Genomic DNA, 12,694 nt, shown 5'->3' on the forward strand with positions numbered 1-12,694 from the left:
CCAACTTGTCAACACCCGGATTTTTATGTCCAGATGCCTGTCATGTCATACATCGCAATCCCAGGAATATTGTTGTTGCGAGACATAACAGTTGAATATCATAAGTCATCATTCATTACATACCATAGTCGTCTTACAAATAGAGATCACATGATCCAAATTTACACAAATAGTTGATCTATTGATCAACGGACACAAAGTTCATAGCGGAAGCGTAAATAGAATGGACTCTCTAGTCCAGAGGCCAACGTCTGACGTCAGAAGATTCCCTAGTTGTCGTAGACATCTTGGTTGCCGTCATCTTGATAGTTCTACTCCTCTTCATAGTCTGGCCATTTGAATAGCCAGGGACACAGCCGTGAGTACTTTAAAGTACTCGCAAACTAATACCAATGTAAGTACTATCAATTCTATTAAGGGGGTGCTAAGCTCTAGTTTAATTTGCATAAAGCCAGTTTTAGTTCACAAATATTTGACAAAGACTCTTCCTGTGCTAACTAACTCAAGTGGGAACATTAGTGTCATTCCAACAACTCAAGTTGTGATTCACAACAAGTCACCATTCACCAAACATTTCACCAACATTTTCAAGAACCTAACACCAGAAACTGTATGGCCTTTCCAACCGTCCGTAGCCGTGGACACGGCTATTCGAATAGGTTTACACTCTGCAGAGGTTGCACACTTGTGCCACAACATTTGATTTCATCCATCGGGATTATCCCGAATCATCGTAACACAGTACGCGGATCATCAACCATAACCTTTCACTTACAAACCCTAGTATGAGCACCTCTCCCCATGAGCTTGGCCTCCCAGTGAAGACCAACTGTCAACCTGGGAACTGCACAGGGCTTGGCCGTACAATTCACCTCAATTCACATCATTTCTCAACAACGGAGGCAGCCTCGGCATAACCCCTATGATGTGTGTTCAGAGGGAACCCATACTAAGATGCACAAATTTCCAGTTAAGCCCTACCCATAATCAGGTATTGTGGGGGTACTCAAAAATTGGAAAGGTATCGCATCCCAACCAATATCAGTTTTATCAAAAATCACCATCTTCTCCAAGTCATATTCACCTTCAAAAATCATTCAATGGAATGACTCATCATTCCAAGGTTTCAAATTCAATTTAAGTCACATGTCCCCATCTAGAGTAGTCAAGTTTTAGTATTTAGCACTAGCACTAATCATGAGGGGTGCTATCTTGCTTGGCTAGCTTTGAGACTAACTTTGCTACTCTAGTACCTACTTGACTTAGACCAAAGTTAACTATAAAAGTAACTCATTAAATAAACAAGTAAAAACTGGTATGGTAAAAACTTGGGATGGGTATGTGGTAAGAAAGGTAAGGCTAATGGTGCCTTGCCCCAAAGGGGCTTTTCACTTTGCAAGAATATTAGCTTTCCTTGGTAGTCGTCAAAGTTCTCCTCTTCCTCCTCTTGGTAGCAACCTTCTTCTTCCGGGTATTCTCCGCTGCTGGCGTCTAAATACGAATACGAGGTATAATCACTCAACAAGGTTCAATAGCTATACTAAGCATGTCATCACTTCACACAAACTATTCTAAGCACACACTTGATACAATTAGGTGCATTGGTTTTCTTTAATAAGGAAAAATAATTTCCTCTCATTACATATGTAAATGATAGTTTCCATATAGTTCTTGAGGAATAATTTCCTCTCATTGAATCTTCTTAAGATTTAATTTCTCCAACAATCATACATGAAATCATGTTGACCTAAGTCAACAATTCATCATCATCATTTGAGAAAATTATTTAAATGAGGTAGAGTACCTCATACTATTTAACAATTCTAAATATGATTTAATATCACCAAGTATTTCATGTGAGAGTATTTGACCAGGGGTCTAAACTTCATATGAAAGTACTTGGGACAAGATTTAAATGAAGTAAAATACTTCATATGATTTGCATAATAGGTTTGGACAATATCACTTAAATAAACTAGCCATATGGTCCTTTATTTCAACTAGGGCATGATCATTCAAAGTGACCACACTATATTTTTGCAGAAACTAGTGTAAGTGAAATGTGAGCTATTAGAGTTGGAATCAACTAAATATCAATTTTGGTGATTTTTAAGATTTATTTGAAGTTGTAAAAGTCTCTGACTTGTTATTTTTGTCACATTAATTCTACCAAAGATTTCAAAGTGGGACCAGTGGGGTTGGATCAAGCATTTATAAGCTTTCCAACAATATAAAATTCATCTAGTTTGGTTGGGTAGATTTGAAACTATTTGAATTCTAGCACAGGGCCAGTATTTGAAATCATACCAAATTTATTTAACAGGATTTAAATTTTGGGCCTAGGCGGGAAAACTAACAGGCCGAAACGGGGAAGAGAGAGGTGGACTGGCCCAGTAACGTTTCAACGCGCCACGGGCCAGCTGACAATGGGATCCACCTGTCAGCGGGTTAAAAACCCGAATCGGTACAGGATGCGGTGGACCGTTAGATTACAACGCGATCGGGTGGCCCTGGGTCGTCGTCGTCTCCGACGAGACCCTAACCTGGTCGCGGCGGTGGTGGGGGTCGACGGCCAACCTGGGCTCCGGCGAGGCTTGGCGAGGGTGTGCGGCGGCGTTGTCGAGGACGAGGAAGCGAACGGTGGTCGTGGGAGAAGCTAAGGTGGCTCCAATCGTCGTCGTCACAGGTTTACTGGCGCGGCGGTTGTCGATGCAATTGAAGCAGCTCCGGCGGCGATGTGGATGGGAGATGGTTCGAGGAGGCTCAGAAGGGAGTGGGGAAGACAATGGCTTGCTCAATTCGTCCAAGGGAGTGCTCGTTTTATAGTGGCGCGAGGTGGCTGTGGGTCTGCGGCGAGGGCGACAGCGGCGCGGCGATTCCGGCGAGGGATATGGGTAGGCGACGGTAGGGCGAGGTAGGCGACCTCAAGGCGGTGCTAGGGCGCTCGCTAGCTAGGTGGGGGACGGCCTGGCGAGCGAGGGCTATGGGGAGTTCTGGCGGCACTGGCCCGGTAAATCGGCGAGGTGGTCGATGGCGACAGGCGGCGCGAGGGCAAGGGGGCGTGTCTGGCGGTTTGCAAAGACGGTGGTGAAGCTCAACGTGTAGCCAGGGGGTCCGGGGGAGGCGTCGAGTGCTGGGGCGGCGTGTGCTCTGCGCGCGTCCACGAGCACGTGCACGACGTCCTCGGCATGGCCCTGGGCGCGTGATGTCCGGTGAGTGCAGGGCTTTTCTCCGACCATGGTGGGCATAGGAGGTTGCAGTAGAGCTAGGTGGCGCTCAGGGACAAGGTGGACAGGGCTGATGAGGTGAGGAGAGGAGGGGACTATGTCCATGTGTGACATGGCCGGCATGGCCATGCACATGCAAGCTAGGGCTTGCTCCCTAGGTTTGCAAAGCTAGCAAGGGAGAGAGAGAGGCCGGGGGATAGGGTAGAAGCAAGTGGTGCACTATGGTTGGCTAGAGCACTATTTAGAATAGTGTTTGAATTGATGCCTATTTGGAAATTGCAAATTCTTGCCAAATTTGGTTTGTGCACTATGGTTCCAAAATTTGAAAATGGTGCATTTGGATAAGTCGCAAATGACCAGAGACAAATACAAGTGGTGGTGGAATTTTAAAAATAAAAGAATTGCAAAATTGCAATGTGTGAGATTGTTGTATTTGATAACAAGTTCCAACTTTGCATGAGCATAATTTTTGATCCAAGATGAATTTGACATGGTGGTCTTTACCAAAGTTGTTCTCCTTCATGTGCTCTTGGATGAGGTGCAAATAATTGGGAAAGTTTAGTTTGAAAAACTTGAAATAGAGGGGCTCAAAGTAGTGACCAGAATATAAATGGCAGATTTGACCATTATCATATGTGATCACAATTTGAGTTTGAATTTGATTTGATTTGTGTTTCTTTGATTCCAAAAGTTTTAATAAGTGTTTAGTAACATAATACAACTAATGGTGAAGGCCAAAATGTTCTAGGTCAAAGATTTGCAAAAATGGCATAAGCCATATGTGAGGGTTTTGTGATTTTCTAACTTTTATTATTTTCTTCCTCTTTGCTTCCCTTTGACATGGGTGAGGTTTATTTGGTGTTAGATTGAGTTGGGTAAAGGGTTCAAACCATTTTGGGGCAATAGGGGTTCCTAGGTCAAGATTTGATATTTTGGCTAAGTGCCACATATGCCTCTATGCATATGTTTTATTTGATTTTTGTTTCTTTTTGGTTTCACCAAGATTGGAGTGGTAAGCCTCAAATTAGGTTTGTTGAGGTATTTCCAAACCATCTACCAAGGTAGACAAAGCAAAGTTTAGCATTTGCAAAAAGTAGCCACAGGCTTGCAAATGCCTTTTTCTTGTTTAAGATCTTTTCTTATTTAAGAACATTTCTTTTTATTTTGTTTTTCCAAGGTTGGTGATAAGAGGGGTGAGGTTTAGGGTTTAGTGGGGTTCACCATGGTTCACCACCATTCATCAGAATAAGAAAGGTAGGGTTCAAAATTTACATAATAGAGCTATATGCCCACATATGTCTTTTTCTTTTATTTTGGGTTTCTCAAAATAGATCCACTTGGTTTTGAGAAGGTTAGGGTTTAGGGTTTTGGAAATGTGTTCAAAGTAATAAACAAACAATCATGGCAAACCACAAGTATTAGGTATGAGCACTATGCATAGTACCCAATGTAAGAAAAGTTTTTGTTGGTTCTCATTTTTGGAAAAAAGGAAATTCATTTTCTCTTTGTTTTAAAATTTGGGATGTTACATAGAATTATCAGCAAGATTAACATCCAAATAACAATTTTTCAATGGTGGCAAGTCAAGCATATCATAGAGTTTCTTAGGCATAACATAAATACTTACACCAAGATCACATAAAGCATTACAATCAAAATCATTGACCTTCATCTTAATGATGGGATCCCAACCATCTTCCAACTTCCTAGGAATAGAAGTTTCAAGTTTTAATTTATCTTCTCTAGCTTTAATGAGAGCATTTGTAATATGTTTTGTAAAGGCCAAATTTATAGCACTAGCATTAGGACTTCTAGCAAGTTTTTGCAAGAACTTAATAACTTCAGAGATATGACAATCATCAAAGTCTAAACCATTATGATCTAAATCAATGGGATCATTGTCCCCAATATTCTGAAAAATTTTAGCAGTTTTATCACAAACAGTTTCAACAGTTTTAGCAGTTTCAGGCAGTTTTGCACGCTTTGCATTAGGAGTAGAAACATTGCTAACACCAATTATTTTACCATTGATAGTAGGCGGTTTAGCAACATGTGAAGCATCAACATTACTAGTGGTGGTAATAGTCCAAACTTTAGCTACATTATTCACTTTAGCAAATTTTTCTTCTTTTTCCCACCTAGCATGTAATTCAGCCATCAATCTAATATTTTCATTGATTCGAACTTGGATAGCGTTTGCTGTAGAAAATGACTTAATATCTTTAGTTTCATTAGGCATAACTTTCAATTTTAAAAGATCAACATCAGCAGCAAGACTATCAACCTTAGAAGCACGAATATCAATTTTACCAAGCTTTTCTTCAACAGATTTGTTAAAAGCAGTTTGTGTACTAATAAATTCTTTAAGCATGGCTTCAAGACCAGAGGGTACACTCCTATTATTGTTGTAAGAATTACCATAAGAATTACCATAACCGTTACTATTATTAGAAGGATATGGCCTATAGTTGTTACCAGAACTATTCCTATAAGCATTGTTGTTGAAATTATTATTTTTAATGAAGTTCACATCAACATGCTCTTCTTGAGCAACCAATGAAGCTAAAAGAACATTATTAGGATCAACATTAGATCTACCATTAACAAGCATAGACATAATAGAATCAATCTTATCACTCAAGGAGGAGGTTTCTTCAACAGAATTTACCTTCTTACCTTGTGGAGTCCTTTCAGTGTGCCATTCAGAGTAGTTGATCATCATATTATCAAGAAGCTTTGTTGCGGCGCCTAAGGTGATGGACATAAAAGTACCTCCAGCAGCTGAATCCAATAGGTTCCGCGAAGAAAAATTCAATCCTGCATAAAAGGTTTGGATGATCATCCAAGTAGTCAGTCCATGGGTAGGGAAATTCTTTACCAAAGATTTCATTCTTTCCCATGCTTGGGCAACATGTTCATTATCCAATTGTTTAAAATTCATTATGCTATTCTCAAAGATATAATTTTAGCAGGAGGATAATATCTACCAATGAAAGCATCCTTACATTTAGTCCATGAATCAATACTATTTTTAGGCAAAGATAGCAACCAATCTTTAGCTCTTCCTCTTAAGGAGAAAGGAAACAATTTCAGTTTTATAATGTCCCCATCTACATCCTTATACTTTTGCATTTCACAAAGTTCAACAAAATTATTAAGATGGGCAGCAGCATCATCAGAACTAACACCAGAAAATTGCTCTCTCATAACAAGATTTAGTAAAGCAGGTTAAATTTCATAAAATTATGCTCTAGCAGCAGGTCGAGCAATAGGTGTGCATAATAAATCATTATTATTTGTGCTTGTGAAGTCACACAACTTAGTGTTCTCAGGTGTACCCATTTTAGCAGTAGTAAATAAAGCAAACTAAATAAAGTAAATATAAGTAACTAATTTTTTTGTGTTTTTGATATGAAGAATGCAAACAAGACAGTAAATAAAGTAATGCAAGAAACTATTTTTTTTGTGTTTTTGATATAGAGAAAACAAAACAAAGCAGTAAATAAAATAAAGTAAAGCAAGACAATAACAAAGTAAAGAGATTTCATGTGAGAGACTCCCCTTGCAGCGTGTCTTGATCTCTGACACGCGTACAACACGCGACCGTTGGGAACCCCAAGTGGAAGGTGTGATGCGTACAGCAGTAAGTTTCCCTCAGTAAGAAACCAAGGTTTATCGAACCAGTAGGAGTCAAGAAGCACGTTGAAGGTTGATGGCGGCGGAGTGTAGTGCGGCGCAACACCAGGGATTCCGACGCCAACGTGGAACCTGTACAACACAACCAAAGTACTTTGCCCCAACGTAACAGTGAGGTTGTCAATCTCACCGGCTTGCTGTAACAAAGGATTAGATGTATAGTGTGGATGATGATGTTTGCAGAGAACAGTAGAACGAGTATTGCAGTAGATTGTATTCGATGTAAAAGAATGGACCGGGGTCCACAGTTCACTAGTGGTGTCTCTCCCATAAGATAAATAGCATGTTGGGTGAACAAATTACAGTTGGGCAATTGACAAATAAAGAGGGCATGACCATGCACATACATGTTATGATGAGTAGTGTGAAATTCAATTGGGCATTACGGCAAAGTACATAGACCGCTATCCAGCATGCATCTATGCCTAAAAAGTCCACCTTCAGGTTATCATCCGAACCCCTTCCAGTATTAAGTTGCAAACAACAGACAATTGCATTAAGTATGGTGCGTAATGTAATCAACAAATACATCCTTAGATATAGCATTGATGTTTTATCCCTAGTGGCAACAGCACATCCACAACCTTAGAACTTTCTGTCACTGTCCCAGATTTAATGGAGGCATGAACCCACTATCGAGCATAAATACTCCCTCTTGGAGTTACAAGTAACGACTTGGCCAGAGCCTCTACTAATAACGGAGAGCATGCAAGATCATAAACAACACATAGATGATAGATTGATAATCAACATAACATAGCATTCACTATTCATCGGATCCCAACAAACGCAACATGTAGCATTACAAATAGATGATCTTGATCATGTTAGGCAGCTCACAAGATCCAACAATGATAGCACAATTAGGAGAAGACGACCATCTAGCTACTGCTATGGACCCATAGTCCAGGGGTGAACTACTCACACATCACTCCGGAGGAGACCATGGCGGTGAAGAGTCCTCCGGGAGATGATTCCCCTCTCCGGCAGGGTGCCGGAGGCGATCTCCTGAATCCCCCGAGATGGGATTGGCGGCGGCGGCGTCTCTGGAAGGTTTTCCGTATCGTGGCTCTCGGTACTGGGGTATTCGCGACGAAGACTTTAAGTAGGCGGAAGGGCGGAGTCGGAGGGCTAACGGGGGCCCCACACGCTAGGGCCGCGTGGGCCCCCCCTGGGCCGCGCCGCCCTAGTGTGGCGGCGCCTCGTCGCCCCACTTCGGTTCCCTTTCGGTGTTCTGGAAGCTTCGTGGAAAAATAGGCCCATGGGCGTTGATTTTGTCCAATTCTGAGAATATTTCGTTACTAGGATTTCTGAAACCAAAAACAGCAGAAAACAGCAACTGGCTCTTCGGCATCTCGTTAATAGGTTAGTGCCGGAAAATGCATAAATATGACATAAAGTCTGTATAAAACATGTAGGTATTGTCAATAAAGTAGCATGGAACATAAGAAATTATCGATACGTTGGAGACGTATCAGCATCCCCAAGCTTAGTTCCTACTCGTCCCGAGTAGGTAAACGATAACAAAGATAATTTCTGAAGTGACATGCCATCATAACCTTGATCAATACTATTGTAAGCACATGTAATGAATGCAGCGATTCGAAGCAATGGTAAAGACAATGAGTAAACAATTGAATCATATAGCAAAGACTTTTCATGAATAGTACTTTCAAGACAAGCATCAATAAGTCTTGCATAAGAGTTAACTCATAAAGCAATAAATTCATAGTAAAGGCATTGAAGCAACACAAAGGAAGATTAAGTTTCAGCGGTTGCTTTCAACTTGTAACATGTATATCTCATGGATAGTTGTCAACATAAAGCAATATGATGAATGCAAATATGCAAGTATGTAAGAATCAATGCACAGTTAACACAAGTGTTTGCTTCTTGAGATGGAAGGAAGTAGGTAGACTGACTCAACATAAAAGTAAAAGAATGGCCCTTCGCAGAGGGAAGCATGGATTGCTATATTTGTGCTAGAGCTTTTATTTTGAAAACAAGAAACAATTTTGTCAACGGTAGTAATAAAGCATATGTGTTATGTAAATTATATCCTACAAGTTGTAAGCCTCATGCATAGATTACCAATAGTGCCCGCACCTTGTCCTAATTAGCTCGGATTACCTGGATTATCACTGCAATACATATGTTTTAACCAAGTGTCACAAAGGGGTACCTCTATGCCGCCTGTACAAAGGTCTAAGGAGAAAGCTCGCATTGGATTTCTCGCTTTTGATTATTCTCAACTTAGACATCCATACCGGGACAACATAGACAACAGATAATGGACTCCTCTTTAATGCATAAGCATTTAGCAACAATTAATATTCTCATATGAGATTGAGGATATTTGTCCAAAACTGAAACTTCCACCATGGATCATGGCTTTAGTTAGCGGCCCAATGTTCTTCTCTAACAATATGCATGCTCAAATCATTCAACTCATGGTAAATCGCCCTTACTTCAGACAAGACGAACATGCATAGCAACTCACATGATATTCAACAAAGAGTAGTTGATAGCGTCCCCAGGAACATGGTTATCGCTCAACAAGCAACTTAATAAGAGATAAAATGCATAAGTACATATTCAATACCACAATAGTTTTTAGGCTATTTGTCCCATGAGCTATATATTGCAAAGATAGAGAATGGAAATTTTAAAGGTAGCACTCAAGCAATTTACTTTGGAATGGCGGAGAAATACCATGTAGTAGGTAGGTATGGTGGACACAAATGGCATAGTCTTTGGCTCAAGGATTTGGATGCACGAGAAGTAATCCCTCTCAATACAAGGCTTAGGCTAGCAAGGTTATTTGAAGCAAACACAAGTATGAACCGGTACAGAAAAACTCACATAAAAACATATTGCAAGCATTATAAGACTCTACACTGTCATCCTTGTTGCTCAAACCCTTACTAGAAAGTATCTAGACCTTAGAGAGACCAATCATGCAAACCAGATTTCAACAAGCTCTATGTATTTCTTCACTAATAGGTGCAAAGTATATGATGCAAGAGCTTAAACATGATCCTTATGAGCACAACAATTGCCAAGTATCAAATTATTCAAGACATTCTACCAATTACCACATGTAACATTTCCCGTTTCCAACCATATAACAATTAACGAAGCAGTTTCAACCTTCGCCATGAATATTATGAGTAAAGCCAAAGACATATTTGTCCATATGCAACAGCGGAGCGTGTCTCTCTCCCACACAATGAATGCTAGGATCCAACTTTATTCAAACAAAACAAAAACAAAAACAAACAGACGCTCCAAGTAAAGCACATAAGATGTGATGGAATAAAAATATAGTTTCACTAGAGGAACCTAATAATGTTGTCGATGAAGAAGGGGATGCCTTGGGCATCCCCAAGCTTAGATGCTTGAGTATTCTTGAAATATGCAGGGATGAACCACCGGGGGCATCCCCAAGCTTAGAGCTTTCACTCTCCTTGATCATATTGTATCATCCTCCTCTCTTGATCCTTGAAAACTTCCTCCACACCAAACTCAAAACAACTCATTAGAGGGTTAGTGCATAATCAAAATTCACATGTTCAGAGGTGACATAATCATTCTTAACACTTCTGGAAATTGCACAAAGCTACTGAAAGTTAATGGAACAAAGAAATCCATCAAGCATAGCAAAACAGGCAATGTGAAATAAAAGGCAGAATCTGTCAAAAAAGAACAGTCCGTAAAGACGAATTTTTAAGAGGCACCAGACTTGCTCAGATGAAAATTCTCAAATTGAATGAAAGTTGCGTACATATCTGAGGATCACTCACATAAATTGGCAGAATTTTCTGAGTTACCTACAGAGAATTCAACCCAAATTCGTGACAGCAAGAAATCTGTTTCTGCGCAGTAATCCAAATCTAGTATGAACCTTACTATCAAAGACTTTACTTGGCACAACAATGCAGCAAAATTAAGATAAGGAGAGGTTGCTACAGTAGTAACAACTTCCAAGACTCAAATATAAAACAAAAGTGCTGTAGTAAAATCATGGGTTGTCTCCCACAAGCGCTTTTCTTTAACGCCTTTCAGCTAGGCGCAGAAAGTGTGAATCAAGTAACATCAATAGATGAAGCATCAACATCATAATTTGTTCTAATGATAGAATCAAAAGGTAACTTCATTCTCTTTCTAGGGAAGTGTTCCATACCTTTCTTGAGAGGAAATTGATATTTAATATTACCTTCCTTCATATCAATAATTGAACCAACAGTTCGAAGAAAAGGTCTTCCCAATATAATGCGACAAGATGCATTGCATTCAATATCCAAGAAAACAAAATCAACGGGGACAAGGTTATTGTTAACCGTAATGCGAACATTATCAACTCTCTCCAAAGGTTTCTTTGTAGAATTATCAGCAAGATTAACATCCAAATAACAATTTTTCAATGGTGGCAAGTCAAGCATATTATAGATTTTCCTAGGCATAACGGAAATACTTGCACCAAGATCACATAGAGCATTACAATAAAAGTCATTGACCTTCATATTAATGATGGGCTCCCAACCATCCTCTAACTTCCTAGGAATAGAAGCTTCACGGTTTAATTTCTCTTCTCTAGCTTTTATGAGAGCCTTTGTAATATGTTTTGTAAAGGCCAAATTTATAGCACTAGCATTAGGACTTTTAGCAAGTTTTTGTAAGAACTTTATAACTTCAGAGATGTGACAATCATCAAAATCTAAACCATTATGATCTAAAGCAATGGGATCATTATCCCCAACATTAGAAAAAAATTCAGCAGTTTTATCACAAAGCTTTAGCAGCTTTAGCGATTTGAGCAGTTTTTCACGCTTTGCATTAGAAGTAGAAACATTGCCAACACCAATTCTTTTACCATTAATAGTAGGAGGTGTAGCAACATGTGAAGCATTCGCATTGCTAGTGGTGGTAATAGTCCAAACTTTAACTACATTATCTTTAACATCTTCTTCTTTTTCCCACCTAGCACGCAATTCGGCCATCAGTCTTATATTCTCATTAATTCTAACTTGGATGGAATTTGCTGTAGCAAATGACTTAATATCTTTATTTTAATTAGGCATAACTTTCGATTTCAAAAGATCAACATCAGCAGCAAGACTATCGACTTTAGAAGCAAGTATATCAATTTTCCCAAGCTTTTCTTCAACAGATTTGTTAAAAGCAGTTTGTGTACTAATAAATTCTTTAAGCATGGCTTCAAGACCAGGGGGTGTACTCCGATTATTGTTGTAAGAATTCCCATAAGAATTACCATAACCGTTACCATTATTATAAGGATATGGCCTATGGTTGTTACTAGAATTGGTCCGATAAGCATTGTTGTTGAAATTATTATTTTTAATGAAGTTCATATCAACATGTTCTTCTTGGGAAACCAATGAAGCTAAAGGAACATTATTAGGATCAACATTTGTCCTACCATTCACAAGCATAGACATAATAGCATCAATCTTATCACTCAAGGAGGAGGTTTCTTCGACAGAATTTACCTTCTTACCTTGTGGAGCTCTTTCCGTGTGCCACTCAGAGTAATTAATCATCATATTATCAAGAAGCTTTGTTGCATCGCCTAGAGTGATGGACATAAAAGTACCTCCAGCAGCTGAATCCAATAGGTTCCGCGAAGAAAAATTCAGTCCTGCATAAAAGGTTTGGATGATCATCCAAGTAGTCAGTCCATGGGTTGGGCAATTTTTAACCAAAGATTTCATTCTTTCCCATGCTTGGGCAACATGATCATTATCCAATTG

This window comes from Lolium perenne, chromosome 2 (assembly GCF_019359855.2).
Source record: "Lolium perenne isolate Kyuss_39 chromosome 2, Kyuss_2.0, whole genome shotgun sequence".
Lineage (NCBI taxonomy): Eukaryota > Viridiplantae > Streptophyta > Magnoliopsida > Poales > Poaceae > Lolium > Lolium perenne.